Source organism: Cavia porcellus, unplaced genomic scaffold, assembly GCF_034190915.1.
Source record: "Cavia porcellus strain 051 isolate PalLab524CR breed Dunkin Hartley unplaced genomic scaffold, mCavPor4.1 scaffold_21, whole genome shotgun sequence".
Lineage (NCBI taxonomy): Eukaryota > Metazoa > Chordata > Mammalia > Rodentia > Caviidae > Cavia > Cavia porcellus.
The window spans coordinates 40,304,491-40,318,621 of record NW_026947504.1 but is presented as its reverse complement, the minus strand read 5'-3'; the positions used below and the strand labels follow the sequence as shown (position 1 = coordinate 40,318,621).

Below are 14,131 nucleotides of genomic sequence, written 5' to 3'. Positions count from 1 at the left end.
GGCAAAGAAGAAAATGAATTGGATATGGACTAGATGTATTCTGTTGTACTTACTCAACGACAAAGAACAGGACCCAGCTGGCAGTCCAGAATGTGCAGTTGGGACATGCTCTATTTGAGTATCCAGAGTCATCATATGAGATTTTATTCTTGCACTTGGACTTTACTGGATTATCCAATTATACATTTGCTTTGATAGCTTTTTGTCTATTTAAAAAATCATTACCATCTCTCTGACAACAGCTGGTGTCCTTTATTACTCAGATGTTTGTTCTGTGTAATTTCCTCCAGTTGGAAAAGTCACAAAATTCTCAATTAGCTATAATAGTTGGCAGAAGGGAAACAAAAGGGAAAACCCCTCTGTGGTGCTGCTGCATGCAAATAAGACCCATTTTATATGACACTAGTTTTAAGAAGGAATTAACCCCACAAGCATTTTTGTGAGCAGGGTTTTGCACACATCAAACACAGCCCCAAGAGCAAGGACTGCCACCCACTGAAATACCTTTTGCTTTCAGCTGTGGGAAACAGAACTGAAAGCCAACCCCTGCTCCTCCTGTTGCTAAACAATAAAATATTTTTCCATGATAACAAGATAACTCCCTGACATTGAAACTTCTCCAGTTCTATTACTGGAGTAGTTATGCAAGTAGGTTCTGTCTCTGTCTCACTACATGAAGAATGTTTGCTCACTATGAGGAAAGTGGCATATCCTTTGGCCATTATCCATTTCTATGTTACAAAATGCTCTATGGTTTTGTGGTTAAAGATACTATTTATTTGTTGACAATTCTGTGGGCTAATCATTTTGACTGAGCTCAGCTAGGTGATTCTTCAGCTTTAGGTCTTATCTGAAGTCACCCACATAATCACTTCATAAATGATGTGGCTGTATGAGAATGTCCAAAAGTAATCACTGGCAACTGCTACTAACTCTTGGTAGGCCCTTTCCTTCCAGTGATTTTAACTCCTGAAGGAAGTTGATAGGTCTCCTGAAGACGGCAACCTCGGGGTTGCAAAAAACATACCTGACAGATTCTCACAAATCTCCCATGTTCATGCCTGACACATTTATTGTTCAATATACTCAAAGTCATGATGTCAGTCAACAGTCAAGAGGAAGGGAGGTAGATTCCACCTTTCAAAGTTGCAGGATTTTTGTGTCCATTTTTGTAAGTATTGTACCAAGGTATTTGTAATAAAGTCATGGCAAGAGTTTGTCTGAAAATTTCTAAGTATTTCAACACTATTTCTTATTTAAAAGTTTCATTCCCTTAATGATCTAAATGCAAGTCTTTTATAACATGGTCCACGTTACTACTGTGGAGCAATCTAAACAGTGGAGTACCAGCTGTGACTAAAAATAAGATAAATGTTTAAATTTTGTTAAATTACAGAAACATATTGTCATTAATCCACTTCAAAATACTCTCTCGCTTCAAATGTGCTTATCCTATTGTTCTTGCCATTTTCTGAACCAGTTCTGAAAGTTCTCTCTTTTGTGAGTATCGTTAGTTGCCCTATCCTGGCAGCTTCAATGTCCTTAATTGAAATGTTTACCTTTCAGGTCATTTTTACTTGAGGGAAAATTCAGAGGTCACATATTGCCAGAACCAGTGACGAAGGTGTATGATGACATTTTTTAATGTTTTTATTAGTCTGCTTTCGTGTTGGAGGGTACTTGGCAGCAGCATTCATCATTTTTTACAGCACACCTCGTAAAAACAGTCACAAGAGAGGATTTCTAGAACTTCTTCAGAAAGAACAAGAAAAATGGGCTAGGTGTGTTTGAAGGGAGAATATTTTGAGAAGTGTTAATAGCAATGTGTCTTTTAACGTAACAAGGTTTTATTTCAACATTCACTGTGTATTCAGGCCATGCTTTATATCAGTATTTCTAGAAAAGCCTGTATTTGAGCTGCTATAAAAACAGGACATACGATAGTGAACAATGTATAGACTGAAATAATCTTACGGTTAAGACAGCATTAAAGGTACCACCAGTATCTTATAATAACTTTTAGGTCAAGAAGCAATAGTTTCTTCTATTCTAAGTTTTGTAGATTTATTTTCCATTTGCTCTCAGGAACACCTCAGGCATCTGAATAAAGAGGTCTCCAGAGTTCTGGTTGCTTCTAACAGATATGTGAGGCAAAGAATGATTGTCCACTTCCTGGGAGGGAGTGGAGCATTCCAGGAGGAATATTTATTTAGTTACACTTTTTTTAAAGAGTACAGACTCACTCAAGTTGCTGCAAGTAGTTGCTAGTACATTTTTGTTTTGTTTTGTAATCATTTACCAGGTTGAAATGAAAGAACAGCTGAAACTGGAAAAGTATCAGCTGTGAACTCTAAGAAATGACTTTTCTTTGTTTTAGAGCCCAATTACATCTTACTCTCTCCCCTCTCCCCTTCCTCCTTCTCCTATAGTATTCTGATTTTTCTTTCTCTTCTTTACCAACGACTAACACTTCTCTGTGCATCTGTGCCTGGAGCACTACTCACATCCCTGTCGGGGCTCCTGTCTCAAGTACGTATCTTTTGTTCACTTGCACTACTTGATATTTATTGAACATTTATTATGCACCAGGCATGGTACTAAATGCTTTGTGATAATTATCTGACCTAATTCCAACAACAACCCAATTGTCAGCATATGTACTATTACTTTCCACTTTTGAGAGTCAAAGACATTGAAGATAGAAAGGTATTAATCTTTTCCCAAGTCACACATTTAGAAAATATCCAGACCAGAACAGAGTTCTGTACTGTGTGCATAAAGCTGTTTTTAACCCGTAGTTTGTCATCAAAGCCTCATTTTGCATGTTCTACAATTGTTCCAGCTTCTAAACCTACAGGTTCAGTTCCCACACATATGTTAAAGGTTTCTGAGAATTTCCTTATAGTTTCATAATATCAGCTAAGAGGCTTTACAAATCTCTAATGTATGAGGAGAACACCTCCTTTCTGTAGCCCTAGGAGGTGGCCCAGTTGGTAATAGAGCCTTTTCTTCAACTCCCCATCCACTTACTCTAAATGGAAAACTAGAACATACAGGGAGCCAGCAAGAGGGAACAAACAGAAGGATGGTTTGTATTAGGAAGCTGAGTAAATGAAGTCAATTTTGTACGGTAAGCTACTCACTGACACTAAACCAAGGCAGATTAGTGGCCTCTGCCTCAATTAGGAATAATGAACTATACTCTTAAAGGCCATACTGCGGTAGCTGCCAGAGTGTGACAGAGCTCTTGCATGAGAACTTCTTGGAGAAAATAATTTTTCTGGTAGTTCACAAATAAATTACTTTCAAGAGCACATTTCTTGATTTATATTCCCAAAAGATAAAGTCTGATTCATTCAGCTGTCTTAATTTCCAGCCATACTGTAAGTAGCCTCTGTCAGTGCCAGGTGCTCAACCCTGTCCACCTGACCAGTCAGCCTTGACCAGGACATAGTCAAGTGAAACCAAGGACAAGGTTCAAAGACCAGCCTTACTTGGAAAACATCTCTTATGGAAGTTTGTAGACAAAATGGCAAATCTCATTATTCTCTTTGGCTCTCACAACTGCCACACATGCATATCAAGCATACAAGTATTATGTGCATATATGCATACATACACAGAGAGAAAGTTCTAAGCTCCTTTTCTCATCCAGCCAAAGCCAACATAGCTGTTTAACATTAAATACTTCTCTGCGATATCTGTTTTCTTGTGTGTAAGTACCCTGATCTCATACCTCAGTCCACAACTGGTCTTCCTTCATCTCAGCTTATTTGCCCTGAAACAAGTAGGAAGCTTTACTTGTTCGCAGAGTCGTCTAAACAGAAAACTAGAATGTATTGGGAGGAAGCAAGAAAGCACAAACAAAAGGATGGTTTGTATGAGGATCCCATAACCCCTACCATCATCCACCCTTTGGCATAATGGAGTTGGCTTTTGAGAGTCAGAACAATTATTCAAGGTCTCCGAGTTTTGGTTTATGTATTTGTAAAAACGGTGCATGATAGTCACAAAGCTGTTTGAAACTTAAGAGTCTCCTCAGGTATCTATAGCTCCAGAAGTACATGAGTCTTTTTACAGACCTGACTAGAAGTAGACTCTGGCTGCCCCAGGACTCTATCTACCGCCAGGAGCTTTCACCAGGCCCAAAGATTCTGCTCAAATTCTATCTTTCATCAAACTTCTCTATCATCTTTATGGAATTAGTTATTGTCTGCAGCCTTTTCTCTGCATTGCTAGTCACACTACTCTCCCTTCATATATGTTGTCACGTTTGGCTTTTCTTTTTGAGACAGGGTCTCTCTATGCAGTTCAGGCTGGCCTTAAGCTCACTTTGTAGCCTAGGCTGGTCTCGAACTCGCAATGATCCTCCTGCCGCAGCCTGCCGAGTGCTAGGATTACAGGCGTGAGCCAACACGCCTGGCTCACATTTAGCTTTTTAAGCTCTATCCTTATTCACAATCCTTACCTTCTACCTTCCCGTGTAACCATCAAAGATTGTCCCAACAACTCTCATTAAGTCATTACTTTGGTCACTTTTCCACCAGCCCTCAGTTGAGTACTCTACGCTTTTATGAATGTTTTCAATGGAGTAATGAGGAAGCAGAGAGGGAAGATTCAAAGGTGAAAAAGACAAATTGCCATTTTCAAAGAGCAGAGTCTGGACTGGGCATTATAAGTGAAAGATAGCAGTCTTATCTATTATTATAATGCAATAGATCTTGAAGTTAACTCCTGCAATATTTTTCTTTTTTATAGCATCATGAGAAAAACATCACATTCCTATTAGTTTGTGACAGAATGGAGTTTTGCTATCAAAAATTATAAAATTGAAATTATTATAAAAGTGTAAATTTCAGTTTTCTTGTCTCTTTTCCTTATCTCTACAAATCATAATAATCAGTATCTCAATGTTTTTTCTGAAAATTCAATGAGAGAAAACAAGTGTCCAGAATCTTTCCAGGGAAAGAGTAAGCACTCAATAAACAAAAAGGGAGAAAAAAGGGGATTTGTTTCCCACTCTTACCTTCTTAATCTGGGATGGAGATCTGTCTAAGCTATAGACCCTGATGAATTACCTTCATCCCTGTGCCTTAAGAGACTTTCTCCAATCATTGTTCTGAGCACGGCTATTCATAAACCTGCAGGATTTTCTGTCTGAAGAGACTCACAAGTCAGGGACAAAATGAGATTTATATTGCTTAAACAACAGAGCCATCTGCCAAGTGCATTGCTAAATGATTGCGACTCTCATTCTCTCTTGCTCAGTTAAGAAGGGTGGTATGTTTCCAGGGAAAACACTGAATGGAACTGCCAGGTTGGAGGGGAAGTGAAAGGGGAGAGAAGGAGCTACCTCCATGCTTTTTCTTAGTGATTCATAATCCACTAATATTCTCATAAGCATGAGCTATTAGAGGTTATTTATATTCTAATTAAAGGCTATTTGATGATCACATTTATATTCTAATTACAGGGTTTAGGAAAGCTCATTTGTTTCCAAGAGGTGACTGCAATTAAGGTGAAAGAAATGGGCAGTAGTTCAGGCACCACATGCCAGGACCCAGCACATACAAATCAAGATGACAGCAGTCTCCAAGAAACAAAAACCACTGATTCATGTAGGTTTATCAGGAAAACTAGGCAGAAACACTTAGAAAAGGAAGTATCGTTCTTGGTATGTAATTGGAAATAGATTATAAAATAGCTTCCAAAAACTGTGGGAATTTTTTTTTCATATTCAGAAGAGGAAAAAAGAAAACAAAACTAAACACAGGTACAAATTAATGTTTTAGGGAAAAAAGATTTTGGATCTTGGACTAAATAACTATATCATTTTACAAGAGCCCTAGACATGATGTCAGAATTTATTAAGTTCAGCTTAGAAGTACAGTTTGATTACATAGATACTAACTATGGCATTTTAAATTATGTGAATGTTTTCTTTACCTAATCCAAGGTATATTCTCCATTTTTTCTATCTTGGTTTCTGTAGCCCACTGGGAAAAAATTACAAAGTAAACAAACAACCTAAGATAAGAAATTGGAAAATTCATGATAGGGATTTAGCTTGCCTAGTGATTTCCTGGGAGCTTCTAGGCAAATTCCTGGAGGAAGCTTCCTATAATTCTCCCCAGGGATACAGAATCTTTCTGTTCTTTCTGCTGATGGTGCTACCTACACAGAGAACTTGGCTATGTTATAATTACTTGCCTATATGCTTGTTTTTTCAACCATTTTGGAGTTCCTCAGAGACAGAAACTTAAGTTCTTATAGAGAGTAAACCTCAGCAGGACAAAGACTATGGATATTCTTGTGTAATGCTGAATTTTCTGCCTCTAGGGTGGCCGTGGCATGCAGGAAATACTAGAGGTTTTGGAGATTCTGATCCCCACACCACATAATCTTTGTCAAAGCATTGTCTTGACTGAGCTCCACTCTAATGGTTCTTCAGAGTGTGGCCTCCTATTTCTTACTCTCCAACTTTTATCACATCATCCTTTTTGCTGCTTATAGCATTTGTCATCATCTTACTGTGTCTTACTTCTTCATCTGTTTCTTGTTTCATTCTTCCTCTTTCCCTTAGCCTACATAAAGATGGGGAACTTTTGGCCTTATTACTTTACTTCCAGTACCTAAGAAAATGTCTGATTCACAACTGATGAACTCAGAAGTTAAAAACTTGGGTAGAACCTATTTAAATCTAAGAAATCTTTGAGTTTAGGAAAAGAGCAGTGGCTCCCCTTCACAGAACACTTGAGAAACAGGATCTTCACAAATATCTAAGGGCAAATGTCTTTGGAGGTATAATGGTGACTCAGCACAATCCTATGTAATGACTCATAGTAAGCACTCTGTGTGGCATGCACTTCCTGTTGGTATCCTCATCCTTCAATTACCATGGAAACACTTTTGTAATTTTAATTGTAGCATTTTAAAAACACCATACCTATAAGAAAATTATCTGTGTATCAAGCTGGCATTTTTTAAAAATTTTATTTAATTGGCTTATTTTTGGTGTCTCATCTCTATTGTTCTATCATTGCTTAAGGTTTAGAGAGTAAGATCATAGGTACTTAAGATAGTCTGGGACAATACAATTAAGTTTGATGGAATCTATGATATGAATTATTATAGAAATACCACTCTCATAAAACTTCTATAAAGTTTCTTATTCTATGAATTTGAAATCAATGAACTGCTGCTGTATTTGTCTTACCCCATTTTCTGTTGCTATGACAAAAAGATTCGAGGGTAGATACTTTACAAAAGAAAGAGGTTTATTTTATTTTGTCTCTCAATTCTGAAGAAAAGGAAGTCTAAGAGCCTGGCAGTCCCATTTTCTTTTTGGTGAGGGTCTTGTGCTTTGTCATGGCATGGTAGAAAACAGAAAGGGGAAGTATGTGGATGCAGAAGTACAAGTTTGTGGGAAAGAGAGCAAGAACAAGGGAGCAGGCTAGGCTCATTTCATAACAACCTGCTCTCCGCAGAGCTACTGTGTCCCCAAAAGAACTATTTAATCTCATCATGAAGGTAGAGTCCCTATGACCTAATTAGTTTTTAAGGGATCCATGTCTTAATTCTTCTGCTCTGTCAATCAACTTTCAACATGAGTTTTGGTAGGGTTAACCCATATTCAAATGATAATAATACTTAATGAAAATAACATCTGTAGATACAGTACTTCCAAGTCGGTAGCTTAAAAAACTCTAAAGGAACAGTAAGTCATTGTTTATTTCACAGTGAGTTCCCAAATATAGAGATCAAAGGAGGGCAAAATGCACAAATATAACACAACACAAATTTATTCAAAAACATTCACGAGAATATATGCTACAAAATAAAAAAAAAGATCAAGGGAAATACGGAAAGAAGACTGTAAATGCCCCCAAAAGGTTAGCTAAATATAATGAGTGAATCAATGAACAAATGAAAAGGTAACTACAAATCTGTATAAAAGATGAATAACTTTAAAAAGCACTATGAATGGAGCAAATCAAATTACTATTTAAAGCCATATGAAAGTTCAGTTCAATGGCTGATGTTTAATGAATACACTTTTTTCACTTGTTAATAAAATTGACTCTAAGAATCCAAGTTGGACACCTAGTAATATCTTCTTTAGACTTTATGTAAATCTTTTGCTGCAATGTAATTCAAATCAGTTTATGTTGCTTAGTTATTTCCCAGAAAAAAAAATTATGTGAGTTAGTTTAAATGCTATAGCTTGAGTTTCTTTCTATACAATTAAATGTGTGAGTTGATTAGAAACTATCTTTTGGTCTTTGACAAAGTAACTATCAGAGTCCTTAAATGAGTTGTAAAATAATAGCTAGGAAGCTTTGTAGAAAATGTCATGCCAGTAAAAAATCTGGTCACATATTATGGTTCAGTGCATAGTGGTGAGATTTTGATATCAGTTTCCAGAGAGTAATTTGAGTAATCTTTATATTACAAGTCTTTCCAGAAATGGAAACTGAACATTTTGCAGAGGGCTTGCTGGTGGCTTCTCCTTGATTAAAGGCTTGCTCTGATTAACCTGGGTCACAAAATAGCACTCAGAGGGTGTGGCCCATGGGAATGACTCCTTCACCTTCTAAGATCTAAATAAGTTCTATTTTTCTATAATCCGGTGGTGGAAATTTAAAAGCCTTTGACTTTTCTTAAGAATACTTGGCTTTGTTTAATGACACAGTTAAGGACACAGTTATCAAAGTTACACTTTCCATATTTAGCCACAATTCAGCTTAGCTGTTTAAAGGGCTTTAACTATTTAGTGTCTCACTCAGCTGGCCATTCTTAAGAGATGAATATCATACCTACCACAGAGGTTTGCTGTGGGGATTAAATAATTGTGTCAGGGATATAGAAACTCCCAAGAAAAATAAATAAGATTACTATTTATTCTTCCCTTGTGCTTTCCGGAGTGGTGTTACCTCGATTAAACTCTGTTCTCAAAAAGTTGTGAACTCTGTTTATAAAAGACAATATTATTGAAATCATTAAATAACACTACCCCTCAGAAGCTATGAAACAGTTCCAGACTCTTACAGACTTAAGAACTACCTAAAAGCAACTCCCTGATTGTGCAGGTTATGTAACTGGGACACAGACTATAAAAGTCAACTGCACAGAGTGACCTCCAGGCATCCTGAGAGCCCAGTCAATATTTTGACAAGGACATATAAAAGTAGCGATAATGCTTTGTTGTGTGTGTGTGTCTGTGGTGCTAAAGGTAAAGGTGCTAAACTCGGTACTTTGGCACATGCTATGCACAGATTATACAACTGAACTACATCCCTAGCCTTATGGCTCATTTTCCAAAATCTGAATTTTTAGATAGAAGGGCAGAGGTAATTATCTTCTATTCTTCTTTAGTTACAAGAGTTTTGAGAAAATTTGCACCTTTCTTTGCAGATGAACTTTTGACTTTGAAACAGAAAGGAGGCTAAAGAACTCAGCTTCTTGCATAGCTCCACATTTGGGTGACAGAACTCTCAATTTTCCTGGAAGAATCCAGGTGTATGCCCTGGAGTTAGTCCCTTTGGATTAGCACTCCATTTCACTCTCCAGAGTATTCTAGCTGAGGCCACGAAATTCCTTAACAGTATTTCTTCCTCAAAATACAATTTCAGCAAAATAAATAGTGAGAAAAGTTCCTGAACTTTCAAGTCCCTCTTTTCCAACAAAGTCTATCGATTGTGTTCCTTAAAACAGAGGACTAAAGTGTTTACCAGGAGGTAACAATTATCATCATAATCATATTTACTGCCATGTATTGAAAATATACTTGAGGAATAACCTGTATGAAGTATTTTTCTTAAAATTATGTGCTGCGGTTGAATTTCCACTTACTGGGTAAGAAAACTAAATCAAGGATACAGATAAGCATATGACAGGTACTGAAACTGGGATCATCTGGGACCACGTTTTGTGCTCCTCTTTGCTGTGATCACCTTCTGTATCTCCTGTACACACAGTGTACCTTCCACAAAGTGGAGTTTTTTTAAAAGGGAAGTATTTCTAAAATAACAAAAAGAATTGGGCTTAGTTCTTAAGCCACTGATCGTCTCTTTCTTTGTTTCTGTAGTTTACAGTAAAAGAATTCATAGGCCTTTAAAAAGAGCTGAATATATTTCAAATGTCTGTCTTATAGTATTATCCAAAATGAGCTTGCAATTAACTGGCTTCACCACGTCTGCTGTAGCACTATTGCATTCTTCAGGTAACCACCTGTGAAGTTATGGAGAAATGACAGGGTTAGAGCCTTTGTAAGCAACACAGAATATGCCCACTGTCACCACCTCAATCCATCCTCCAGCTGCAGCTACACTGTTTTCCATGCAAGCCAATTAACACTGTTTTGTCTGTATCCATGGGATAATTTCTCCATGTAAAGCAGAAATGGGAGGAGAGGAGTGTGTACGTGTTTTAAGAAAAACAATAGTAATTTAGGTCATTTGTGTAATACAACATAAAAGCTGGTAAACTGCTTCACTTCTGATAGCTCCTTTCAGATTTTAAAACTATAGAAAGCAGAATTTTTGTAGCATAAAATGATATTGAGATACCTGTTCAACTTCTAATAAACCCCCACCTTGGAATAGAAAATCTTTAGGCATCTATTGCTTTTGTAGATTAGACTGAAAATACCATGGGGCTATGAGTTTAGAAATGCTTCAAAAGTTCTAGGAAATACCTATTGATAGCAATGAGAAATATTCTGTGTTCACTGAACACTTTCTGCTATTGGACTATTAAGGCATGTTTTGACTGTGAGGTCCCTGATGTTGTGTAAGTTTAGAATTCACGGAGTGACTTGTTTTCTAAAGGCGTTCTGACATGTCCTTGGCAAAAGGTTTCAGATGCTATGGATTGATGCCACTCAGAATTCTTAGCTCAGGGACATAAATCAGGTTGAGGCATGAATGAGATACATTAGAAGTCTAACTTTCTGATATGAGGTAAGAGTGAAATGAGGTTATTTAAACAATCTGTGTTTACATGTTGGCCACATTTTAGGATTTTTTTTTCAATCCATTAAAAATGATCATTGAATTATCAAATGTAGTTTTGTCCTCTGCTAGACAAAAGAGTAGTGTTGAGACCATCTGAAGGATCCATTTGACTGAAAGATGCAAAAAGATGGTCCTGTTATCTCCAGATCCTTCTGAAAGTGCCAATGCACAGAGGTGAGAGAGGGTGGCCCAAGAGTATGGTCAGAAAGGCGCTCTCAACTGCACAAGCTCATTTTCTAATACTGCCTCAGACTGTCAGATGGGAAAAAGTGTATTTTTCCCAGTTCCCCTCTCTTTGTGTATGACTTTCAATGCTGGAATAAATTTTTCTCTTCTGTAGTTGGGTCTCACAAAATATGGTTGAATTATAAACCTTTGAACTAGACTGAAAATACCATGGGGCTATGAGTTTAGAAATGCTTCAAAAGTTCTAGGAAATACCTATTGATAGCAATGAGAAATATTCTATGTGTATCATGTAATGAATGGGAACTTTCTGACTCATTATAAATAGCATTAACGAGAAATTGGGTGATAAGAGGAAGTTAGAAGGTAAGGCTTTTAAAATTCTCTGAAGAAGACTTAAATGCATGAGTAACATGGCTGAATAATACTGCTGGCATTATCAAGCACTGTTTATTGTTAATGTCATTTATAATTCAACACACTCTTCTTAATAAGAATTAAATGAATTTTTTGAAGAATTTCAAGATAAGCCCATTGTACAAAATGAAAAATAGCAGCTTGGTGCAGTGACAACTTTGCCCTTTTGAAGTGATGGAGTTGACATTTTCCAGAACTAATGTTCGGTTTATCCAGGCCTTAGGTTATCATTTCATTGATTATTATTCAGTTCCGTGAATGATCACTATGCTTTTGAAAGAAATTATTCCTTTCTCATTGCCTCTTTAATAAAAATGAAAAAAATTAGAATATAGTAACTCATGGCATGATGATGGATTCTTTGAGAAAGTGATAACTGATTTTCCTCTGAAATACATTGTTTTCTAGCAGATGCTTGAAAGTAAGCTTAGCAAACCAACTATGTACCAGTAAAATAAACTGATAAAATTTAGAAATGATTTTGTCAATATCATTTTTTCCTACAAAAGATCCAAAAAGTTTGGCTTTCTGTTAAGGTTTAGATCTGAAATGTCTCCCCAAAGTCTCATGTGCTCAGAGTTGGGGCTTTCAGAATAGATGATTTGATCATGATAGCCCTAATTTCATTCATTCAGTGAGATCACTGATGAGATCATAATTTGATTGCATAATTGGGAGACTGTGGAAACTTAATTGAAGGAGGCAGATCAGAAGATTCTGAATTTAAGGGTCATCATATGTGATCCCTGATCCCTTTCTTCTGACTCTTGTATGCTGTGCTCCCTGGGTGCTATGAGTTGAGAGTATTTTCTTTGCAATGCTTTTCGGTCATTTCTGCCTCTCAGGCCCAAGCAATGGAGCCAGCTGATCACACACTGAAACCTCTGAAACCATGCACCAAATTAAATCTTTCCTTCTCTAAGTTGTTTTTCTTGGGTATTCGGTCATAGGCACAAAAATCTAATCTCATGCCACACCTTTGATTCCAACACATTTTCTGGAGCTGTGGGATACAATATTTCTAGTTTGGAGTCAAATTTTCTTCTCTTTTCTTCCTTTTTTTTTTGCATTGGAGACAAGATCTTGCTATGTTTTTTAGGCTGGACTTGAACTCACTATGTAGCTTAGGCTGGCTTTAAATTCATGGCAATTCTCCTGCCTCAGCCTCCCAAGTGCTAGAATTACAAGTGTTGGATCACTGGCTCCAAATTTTTTCTTGAATGCATCCAAATATATATATATATATGTGTGTGTGTGTGTGTGTGTGTGTGTGTGTGTATACATATGTATATATAGAGAGTATATATGTAGAAAGTATATATATATATATACATATGTATATATATATAGAGAGAGAGAGTATATATGTATATGTAGAGTATATATATATATACATATGTATATATATATATATATATATACACATGTATATATATATATATATATATATATATATACACACACATAGAGAGAGAGAGAGAGAGAGACTGAGACTGAGATACTATGGATATAGTGATGTTAGCCTACTTACAATTTTCTTAGCATGATTGATGGTCACTAACAAAGTGCAATACAATAATTCTAATAGGGTGCAATAAATTAACTCACAAATTTCTAAATAATACATCTGGTCAAAGTAATGCTGAATATTAATGATGAATCAACTTGCAAAGGCTCAAATGTACAGGAACATTTTTTAGAGACAGCAAGTCATAAGATGGTCCAAACATGAATATACTAGAAAAACCCAAGAGTCAATTTCTGAGCCTACCTTCAATAATTCGTACATGTTATTGGCCAATACAACTGTCAGCAGTGTGTTGATTATATACCTGAACTACAGAGGACTATATGACTTGAATCATGAGTGCCATTTGCCAAATTACATTACTAAAGGGAAAGTGATAGTTCCATTGTAAAGAAACTGGTTTTCTTTAGTAGCATTATGCTCAGGAATTTTCAGTATGACCATTACCATTAAGCTTATTTAAAATTCTCTGTTGGATGGTTTCCTTTTCATTTCTAATCTAAAGAAAGTAGGTTACCATGACAACACCTTTCATTCTACCATTGTAACTACAATTTTTATCATAAATGACTTTTATGTGCTCAACAAAAATCATGAATACATTTTAGCTTTGTATCTGAGTATAATATTTACAATAAGAAGGCATTCATAAGGCCAGGGATTTAGCTCAGTAACACAAGCGCCTGCCTGGCAAGCACGAGATTGTGAGTTCAATCCCTGATACTGGAAAAAAAAAAGCATTTATATTCACATAGACATTTAAATAAATAAAACAAAAGTTAGCAGCTTATAGGATTTTACCATTTTACTCTAAAATTCTAAAATTTTAATCAAAAGATAAAACTATCAAAGTAGTTTGAAGAAAATCAAAGTAGCCTAGATTATTCCCCACTTTGGGCATTCTTTGGCCCAAAGTTTATAGCTTTTTCCACATATTTTGTACAATGAAGTACAGGATTTAGCATTTTAATACAGAATGTTACCT

At 36.3% G+C, this 14,131-nt stretch overlaps 1 protein-coding gene and 1 long non-coding RNA gene across 2 annotated transcripts in view; one reads left to right on the top strand and one right to left on the bottom strand.

Annotated features, from left to right (window-relative positions):
- The window catches only part of LOC106025142 (uncharacterized), a 53,098-nt gene extending 47,728 nt beyond the window's left edge, over window positions 1–5,370 (bottom strand). Inside the window, exon 1 of the long non-coding RNA XR_001198715.2 lies at window positions 5,027–5,370. This is a non-coding gene — a long non-coding RNA (uncharacterized LOC106025142). The remainder of the gene's footprint in view (window positions 1–5,026) is intronic.
- Stard13 (StAR related lipid transfer domain containing 13) overlaps window positions 1–14,131 on the top strand; it is a 501,526-nt gene that overhangs the window by 27,549 nt on the left and 459,846 nt on the right. The window lies entirely within an intron of this gene.